A 9944-nucleotide genomic window follows, 5' to 3' on the forward strand; every position below is an offset into this window, starting at 1 on the left:
TACCTCTAATAACAGGTACTAACTAAATGCACAGTAACCGGCGCTACTGTGCAGTAGCAATGGCACACTTTTACATGACACTAATGTGCAGTAAACTAATTCTACTGCACATTAGCACAATAGCACGGCTTTTGCTGTGACTCGTCAATGCACAGCAGAGTTAGGCTACTGTGAATTATCATCTTGTGTAGACGTGCCCAGTGATATTGAGAAGACAAGTAGGAAGTCATCTGCGTTCCCTACAGCTGTGTGAGAGGGGTTGTAGCCTGAATGTATACCTTTAACCAGGGCTTCTTCAAGTCTTATGAGGAATGGGTTGCTGTTCACTGAGAAAAGAGGATTTAGCCTGTAAGATGTGAGGGCTGCCCAAGTTAAAGTCACAAAGGATCGGCTTTACCCGTATGCAGTGGATGATGATTTGGGTGGTTTCCAAAAGGAAATCACACGCTAAATCAGCTGGAGCAGGGATTTCCAGCTCTTTTCTCCAACCTTTTTCTAAGATCTTCTTAATTGATATATTGTTATTGTCATCATCGTCATCATCATCACTTTGACATTCTCTCCAGCCCATTCCATTTGCAACTCTCCAAGTGCTTTAAGTTGTTAATGACAAACAGTCTCTGAGCAGAGTTGCTGGGGATTTTTTTAGCAAAATAGTTTTGATCGGAAACTACCTCCAGCAGTTGGAGCACACATCTCAGAGCTAGGAATCTCAGGTTCAAGTGCCCATCTGAATCAGGAATTATATCCTGGGTGCGGGCCTTAACCAACAGGCTATCGACTGTTTTGGGGGCAGCAGAATTTCTTTGCAAATGAGTGGAAAAAGGTTTCCAGTCAGAGTGAAACTAAATGCCAAACCTCGGCACCTTTTTTAAGCAAAATAAAACAAAATGTTCATTTTCATTCTAGCCCTATCCCTAGGAGACATGGATGACTGGTACCTCCCGAGTCTGGGGTGGGGGGGGGAACCAGACCACTGACTGGGGGGCGGCAGCCAATTGCCAACTGGGCTGGGGGGTCACTGAGCCCAAAATCACCACTTCCACCAGCATTTCTGGTTTCACAGCTGCAGTTTCCAGGGGCTGCACGGTCAATCTCAGGGGGTACACTTGCACCCATGTGCACCCTCTACACATCACCAATGCTATGAGATGAGATGACATTATCACCCCTATAATCTAGAGGTGGAAAGCCTCATGCAGCCTTCCCAATAATGTACATTTGCAAGGTCATTTATAGGGCACAGGAACCCAGGCGCTCCACCTCCTTCTCTCACCGCTGGCCAACACTCTGCCCTCCAATCACCAATCATTTTGCTTATTACAGGTACGACATAAGTGGTAAGGGGAATTTTCAAAGCCACAAAGGGCAAGTGGACACCTAGCCCCCCTAATCTTTCCCGACATGTTACTTTATTATTCATTTTCAACTTTTTCTGAACTGTTTATGTAAAGACTTTAAAGCCGAAGCTACCAAGGGGATTCTGTTTAGCAATAAGGAGAACTCCTAAAGGCCAGTCGTGTGGGCTCTTGGCCATATGACGTAAGCCTCAGTTCAGCAAGGCACAAAAGCACGTGCAAACTAGTGACATCTACCTAAATCTCACTCAGGTTCCGCTTTGCAGAATCCGGGTCTTGATGTCTCTGTTCCTTATAGTTGGCAGGGCACTGAGAGGTCTTGAAACTCAGTGCCAGGTTGCAGTCTCAGAACAGAACGTGCAAGCCTGAGCTCTTGCATATTGGTTTCTACAGCTCCAGGTGTGAGGCAGGCAAGCTGGGGGCAGGAGGACAGCGTGAGACAGAAATTCCTTCCCCGGCACCTCCCAAAAGGCAGCTCTACAGACAAACGTCACAGGGAATCAGTGCAGAGTGCAACGTCAAGGCCAGAGATACAGTAAAACATCACAGAGGTGGTGTGGGGAGAACTGTTTGGGAATCACTCAGATCCTGGTTAGGCAGACTGCCTGGACTCTGAGGCTCGTCTTGATGTGAATTAACAAACACGTTTAAAATGATTACATCCTCTATTGACCCTATGTAAAAGGAAGGCTTGAAGAGTGTACTATAAATGGGAACTGATGTGGCTCTTTATGGGTTGGCGGACAGCAAGCCTAGCGTTACACAGCATCACTCAGGACTTAGAATAATGAATCTGGGATGACTTCAGCAAACTTGGATCTAGGTCAAGGACCTCAGGGGATCTAGGAAGAATTAGTTTAGCCTAATAGGCTGGATGCTCCACTCAGCCTGCCGAGCAGGCGGGTGCTCACCGCTTATCTCAGTGGTTAGCTCAGCTTTCCTTTACTGGCTCCTGCCAAAGCAGTGCGCAGAGCTAATACAATTGCTTCACTGGACTCAATGTGTCTGTATCTTGGGAACCCCTCGTTCTAAGCACCCCAAATTTGGCTCACTAGCTCTGTTCTGGATTTTGATAGTTTTTGAGACCATCTGCATCGGTGCTCTAGAGCACTTGGAAAAAAACAGCTGTAAGGGATTCTCGACCTTACCTCTACCAGACCTTCCACCCCCCTTGCAGCTTGTTTCAATACCCAAACCTTTGCCTTTCATCATGCGTGCACTCAGTCTGGTGTGCTATTGTAGGGGTCACTTGTAAGACCTTTTTTCTGTTTGTTTTTATGAGAGTTTGGAGAAGAGAAGACAGAGGGAATTGAATAGCAGCCATCACCTTCCTGCAGGGGGTTGCACAGAGGATGGAGCTGGGCTGGTCTCAGTGGGGGCAGATGACAGGACAAGGAGCAATGGGCTCAAGCTGCAGCAAGGGAGGTTGAGGTTAGATATTAGAAAAAAACTGTATCACTAGAAGTGTAATTAAACTGCAAATACTGGCAAAGCAAATAAACATTTGGCTTGTGTCTACTAATGCATCTCAAGCAAAACCCAAGAACTCATCCTCCCACTTTACTTGGCCTTGGTGGGGCTGCAGCTGGAGTGCATCCAATTCTGGGCTCTGCACTTCAGCGAGTCCAGAGGAGAGCCACGTGCATGATCAGAGGGCAGGAAAATAGGCCTTATGAAGAGAGGCTGAGAGCCATGGAACTCTTCAGCCTGGATAAGCAGGGGTTCAGGGGTGACCTGGTGGCATCCTATAATTATATAAGGGGTGTGCAACAGGAACTGGGTGAATGCTTGTTCACCAGAGCGCCCCAAGGGAAGACAAGGTCTAACAGCGTGAGACTGGACATAAGGAAAAACTTCTTTACCATCCAAGTCTTCAGAGTCTGGAATAAGCTCCCCCCAGAAATGGCGCAAGCACCTACTCTGGATACCGTTAAGAAACACTTGGATGCCTATCTTGCTGGGGTGATCTGACCCCCGCTGATTCCCTGCCCCTTGGCCAAGGGGCTGGACCCGATGATCTCGCGAGGTCCTTTCCAGCCCTGATGTCTATGAAGTCTATGAAAGCACTGGAACCAGTTACCTGGAGAAGTTGTGAACTCTCCATCCTTGGAGGTTTTGAGGACGCAGCTAGACCAAGCCTTGTCTGGGAGGATGCAGTTGGGGCCGATCCTGCTTTGAGCAAGGGGCTGGACTACATGTGACTTCCTGAGGTCTCTTCCAGCCCTCATTGCCTGTGACTCTATGAAAGTACAAGCGCCTAAAAACACTCAGAGAACAGACTCTTGCCCTGAGTTTCGGATGCATAAATGCACTGCCATACCCTGGCCAAAAGCTGCTTTCAGATGTACTAGGGTGAATCTGACTGACTACAGGACTTTCATGAAGTGGCCGTGGAGTCAGACTGGTGCCAGTGAGCGTAGTATTTGGCCCACTGCCTTCAAAGGGAGGGTCAGTGTATAATTCAAGCAAGAGCTGGAGCAGCGGGCAGCTTGCAGGTGAAGTGTGAAAGGGGCACGGCACACACAAGGCAGAGGTTATCACAAAGAAATCACAGGAGAACCTTTTTATAGCACCGAAGTGGTTTTGCACAGCCAGGGCCATCGGCGATGGCGCTGTCCTCTCATATCAGCCGACAGCCATCAAAGTCGACTCCCCAGTTAGTTAACAGGAGGGCTCAAACCACAAGGCTGACATTGAGGTCTGCATTTCAAAACACTCCAGTCTTAATGTTCGTTAATGCTGGAGGGAGCGGGGGGTCTTGGTTTGCTGTTGCAGAGATGATAAGAGCCCGCTGCGCAGTCCTCACCATCTTCTGAAACTTGTGCCTCGCTCAGAGCCTGGCCTGGGCCCCTCTCTCATTTCCCACAGCCGAGGGACTCGCTGGGGCCATCCAATACCCTCTCAGCCGAACCAAGAAACAAACCTCTGCCTCCCCCAAACTTATCTCATCTCCGGGGGAAACTGCCCCCCTCCATACCGTAACAGGCCTGTTTCGACACACACTGAGAGCGGTATCACCTGCCGGGCAGTTGGGCTCCGGTCAGCCTCAGAGATTGGGATCTCCGTCTTTCATGAGCAATGCACAACCAGCCTGAATCCTCTTCTTCTCGGGCCTCAGCCCTTCGTGGGGGTTTGCCTCACTGGCAGAGCACTGAGAGGTCTCGAAACTGGGTGCCCGGGTGCGGTCTCGGAGCAAGCCCAAGCCCTTCACATATTGCTTTCTTCGGCTCCAGGTCTGACGTGGGAAAGCTGGGGGCAGGAGGGCAGTGCGAGGCAGAAAGTCCTTCCCAGGCGCCTCCTAAAAGGCAGGCAAACATCACAGGGAATCAGTGCAGGGTGCAATGTAAAATGGGACCCAGCCCCTGCCACCTCTTTTCCTTCCCCCCCTCTGAGTCCTGAACGGTGCACACACCGGGACTCAGCTTGCATCTCCTTTTTCCCTGACTGTGGGACCACGTGCGGGGTCCGGTAGATACGGCTGTAGTAAACATTATTCATTGTCCCCGTGATCTACAACAGCAGGAGTACAGCTCCTGCCCAACCATGAGCATTAAATCCCCATTTCCACCTAGAATCCTCCTATCAGGGAACATCTACCTATTAGAGAGGGAGAGCTGGAAGCAGCAGCTGCATTTCCTTGCTGCCACACAGTGGTGCTGTTTTTATGAGACAGCTCGTGGTTCAGAGCTGCAAAAAACCCCCCTGATTTTGAAAAGAAGTCTGCAGGTCTTTATGGAAAAGTGAATGCAGCTCTAACTGCACAAGCACTTGTAGGATGCACAGATGATACCCCAACTTTGATCCCTCCCTACACCACGTGCATAGGGTGGGGTGGGGGAGGTGGTGGTGAAGAGCCAGGGTGCAAGACCCTTGTATTGTGAGGAACCATCCACCTGTCTCTCAGGTGTGGCGAGATCTCCCCCATGCACGCAGGCTGGCAAGCATCACAGCAGCCTGCTGCTACGGCCAGCTGCTCGCATCCAGTATCTAGCACCCGTGAGGCTGGTGAACGTGCCATCCGAATCACAGCTCTCCTTACACTTCACCAAAGTCACATCAGCTGCTTTCAATGCCCCCTTGCTGCTAGGATCTTATATACCTTGGCTCCACCACGATCCGCTGGCTGGGAAATTGGCTCCGTGGTTGGACCCAGAGGGTTGTGATTGATGGCAGTCACTCTTCGTGGTGCCCTGTGACCAGTGGGGTCCCTCAAGGCTCTGTCCTGGGACCCATCCTGTTCAACATCTTCATTAACGATGTGGACATTGGAGTCAGGAGTGGACTGGCCAAGTTCGCCGATGACACCAAACTTTGGGGCAAAGCATCCACACCAGAAGATAGGCGGGTGATCCAGGCTGACCTGGACAAGCTCAGCAAATGGGCGGACGAGAACCTGATGGTGTTTAACACCGAAAAATGCAAGGTTCTCCACCTTGGGAGGAAAAACCTGCAGCACCCTTATAGGCTCGGCAGTGCTACGTTGGCTAGCACTACAGAAGAAAGAGACTTGGGGGTCATCATTGACCACAAGATGAACACGAGCCTGCAATGCGATGCTGCGGCTAGTAAAGCGACCAAAACGCTGGCGTGCATCCATAGGTGCTTCTCAAGCAAATCCCGGGACGTCATTCTCCCCTTGTACTCGGCCTTGGTGAGGCCGCAGCTGGAGTACTGAGTCCAGTTTTGGGCTCCACAATTCAAAAAGGATGTGGAGAAGCTGGAGAGAGTCCAGAGGAGAGCCACGCGCGTGATCAGAGGTCAGGAAAACAGATCTTACGATGACAGGCTGAGAGCCACGGGACTCTTGAGCCTGGAAAAGCGCAGGCTCAGGGGTGATCTGATGGCCACCTATAAGTTTATCAGGGGTGACCACCAGGATCTGGGGGAACGTGTGTTCACCAGAGCGCCCCAAGGGATGACGAGGTCGAACGGTCACAAACTCCTGCAAGACCGTTTCAGGCTGGACATAAGGAAGAATTTCTTTACTGTCCGAGCCCCCAAGGTCTGGAACAGCCTGCCAGCGGAGGTGGTTCAAGCACCTACACTGAACACCTTCAAGAGTAAATTGGATGCTTGTCTTGCTGGGATCCTATGACCCCAGCTGACTTCCTGCCCCTGGGGCAGGGGGCTGGACTCGATGATCTCCCGAGGTCCCTTCCAGCCCTGATGTCTATGAAATCTATGAACCTGTGACTAAGGGCCAAGTATCTTCAACAGTTGCCTGCAGTAATTACCAGGGATCCTGATTTTCTCCAATTAAAAAAAAAAAATCTCCACTCGCCAATTAAAAATAAGCAAACCCACATTTTTCCCATGATTAAAATGAAACACCGCTATATATCTCTCTCTTTAGGTTAGTGGAATTTCATTTAAATCACAGAAATATGTGGATTCGGGGTTGCCCTTTTTTACCCATGGGTTTGCTTTTACCTCCGTACTAGATGGAAGCAAGAGTGCTTCTTTCACTGAAGACTATGCTCACGTTGCTTAGCCTCCCCTTCCCATGGGGTAAGAGCAGGCATTGGGCATATGGTGCAGCTCAGGCCCTGCATGCCCATTATTCACATGTCCATTCACCAAGTGTCCCGGGCTGGAACGGGGTTACAGGGGAGAAAAGATGGGTGGAAGAAGACCCCTACCTGTTCACAGCAAAGCCAGGGTTTTGCTCCTGACCTCCTCAGCGGGAGTTAAGACAGGGATGAAGAGGCAGGGAAATCTCTTAGGACGTGCACTTGGCAATGTCCTTTGCTCAGGGCATCGAACAGCAAGGTAGGCATATGTCAAGTAGGCCTGCACGAGTCGGCAGTGATCTGGTCTGCCTTCGGATCTGGCCGCTTCGGATGGCTGCGATCCGATCGGGAGCTCCAGACCAGGTTTCTGCCTCGATCTGGCCAAAGCAGCTCTGAAGCTTCAGAGCCACCACGGAGATCTGGCCATCGGGTATAATGTGGGAATCAGTGAAATATCCATAACTTTGTTGTTTTTTGTCTGATATGGGTGAAATGTGCAGGGATGGTATCCTCTGCCAACTGTCAAGAAGATAGCTGCAGGGTTTTGGGGGGAACTGTACCCCAAATTCTTGAAAGCCAAACTAGTGGGGTGAAAACTGCAGGGCTGGTAGCTCTTACTGAGGCCACAAAGCCTGCCAGGTTTCAAGAAGATCGGTGCAGGGGTTTGGGGGGAACTGTACCCCAAATTCTCGAAAGCAAAACTCATGTCACATGTATGTGTTACAGGACAGGTAAGTGAAAACTGCAGGCATGATAGCCCCTGATGAGGCCACAAAGCCTGCCAAGTGTCAAGGGGATAGGTGCAAGCTGTAAATGAGCAAAACTCATGCCATGGGTGACACTACACGTGTTCAGGCGCAGTGGGGTGACAGCTGCAGGGGTGGTGGCCCCTGCTGTGGCCACGACGCCATCCAGCTGTGGAGGAGATCGGTGCAGGGGGGCTCTGGGGCCCTGCACCCCTAGCTGCTGACAGACAAAACTGGTGTAGTTGATTGTCTGTATTGAGTCTTTCCTCTACTTAGTCTGGTTTTGTAGGTACTAATTGATGCTCGTTAAGTCGTTATGGAGTAGGGGGCAAAAAGAAGGTTCTGGGTAACATGGGGCCCCTGCAAGACACACTAGAAAATTTGGTCGTCACACCAGACGACAAAGCTAACCTATTTAACGACTTCTTTGCCTCCATATTCCTGAGCAGGGACCGGATCAGCCCCCCACCAGGCCCCCCTCAGGCCCCAGGGGAGGTGCACCCAGGCCCAGGGTCAGTGAGGACCTAGTCAGGGAAGGTCTGGAGGGACTGGATGTATTTAAATCAGCTGGACTGGACGATCTCCACCCCCGAGCGCTGAGGGAACTGGCTGAGGTCATTGTGGGACCCCTGGCACAGCTGTACGAGCACTCGTGGGGCTCTGGTGTGGGGCCAGAGGACTGGAAGAGGGCCAGCGTGGTTCCCATCTTCAAAAAGGGGAGGAAGGAGGAACCGAGAAACTATAGGCCAGTTAGTCTTACCTCGATCCTGGGGAAGCTTTTTGAGAGAATTATCCTGGCGCATGTCCACGAGGGGCCGGGGGGAGATTATGCTTAGGGGCAACCAACACGGGTTCATTCGAGGCAGGTCCTGTCAGACCAACCCGGCGGCCTTCTACAACCAGGTCACCAAATCCTTAGACGCAGGGGGAGCAGTGGACGTCGTCTTCCTGGACTTTCGGAGGCCTTCGACACCGTCTCTCACTCCGTTCTCATTAAGAAACTGGGGACTGTGGTCTCGCCCCCACACAGTCAGATGTGTCGCCAGCTGGCTGGAGGGCCGCACCTGGAGAGCGGTGGTGAACGGGTCATGTTCGACCTGGAGGGACGTGGGCAGTGGGGTCCCGCAGGGCTCAGTCCTCGGGCCCGCACTGTTCAACATCTTCATCAGTGACTTGGACGAGGGGTAAAAAGCACCCTGTTCAAATCTGCTGATGACACTAAGATGTGGGGGGACGTGGGCACGCTAGAAGGGGCGAATAGGCTGCAATCAGACCTAGACAGGCTACAGGGGTGGGCGGATGAGAACAGGATGGGATTCAACACAGACAAGTGCAAGGTGCTGCACCTGGGGAGGAAGAACCAGCACCATACCTACAGGCTGGGAACTCCCTTCTCAGCAGGGCAGAGGCAGAAAAGGATCCTGGAGTCATCATTGACTCCAAGATGAACATGGGCCGGCAGTGTGGGGACGCGGTCAGGAAGGCCAACTGCACCCTGTCGTGCATCCACAGGTGCATCTCGAGCAGGTCCAGGGGGGTGATCCTCCCCCTCCATGCGGCACTGGTCAGGCCGCAGCTGGAGTCCTGCGTCCAGGTCTGGGTGCCACACGTCAGGAGGGATGTGGACAGCATGGAGAGGGTCCAGAGGAGGCCACTCACATGATCAGGGGCAGCAGGGCAGGCCCTACGAGGAGAGGCGACGGGACCTGAACCTGTTCAGCCTCCACAGGAGAAGGCTGAGGGGGGATCTGGTGACCATCTATAAACTGGCCAAGGGGGACCAGCAGGGAATGGGAGAGTCCCTGTTCCCCCCGAGCACTCCTGGGAGTAACAAGGAATAGCGGTCACAAGCTGGCAGAGGGCAGGTTTAGGTTAGATATCAGGAGGTGCGACATCACGGTCAGGGCGGCTAGGGTCTGGGACCAGCTTCCAAGAGAAGTGGTGCTGGCTCCTACCCTGGGGGTGTTTAAGAGGCGGTTAGATGAACACCTTGCTGGGGTCATCAGGACTCTTTCCTGCCATGGCAGGGGTCAGACTTGATGATCTGCTCAGGTCCCTTCTGACCCGACTAACTATGAAACTATGCAGTAGCTAGGTCCTGGGTACTGAGCTGGTCCTGAGTCCCTGGTCTCTGAGTGAATCACGACTGCTTGATTGGTAACTGGGAACACAGCAGCTCAGCAGCCAGGCCTGCAGCAGTGTCTCCCCTCCCCGCCCCAAGACAGACACAGCCAGTCCCACAATCACCCATGGCGCCAGTTTTGCTTGTCTGCAGCCTGAGGAGCAGTTCCCCCCGAACCCCTGCACTGGTCTTCTTGAAACTTGGCTCT

This window comes from Crocodylus siamensis, chromosome 1 (assembly GCF_052110815.1).
Source record: "Crocodylus siamensis isolate JL-2025a chromosome 1, ASM5211081v1, whole genome shotgun sequence".
Taxonomy (NCBI): Eukaryota; Metazoa; Chordata; order Crocodylia; family Crocodylidae; genus Crocodylus; species Crocodylus siamensis.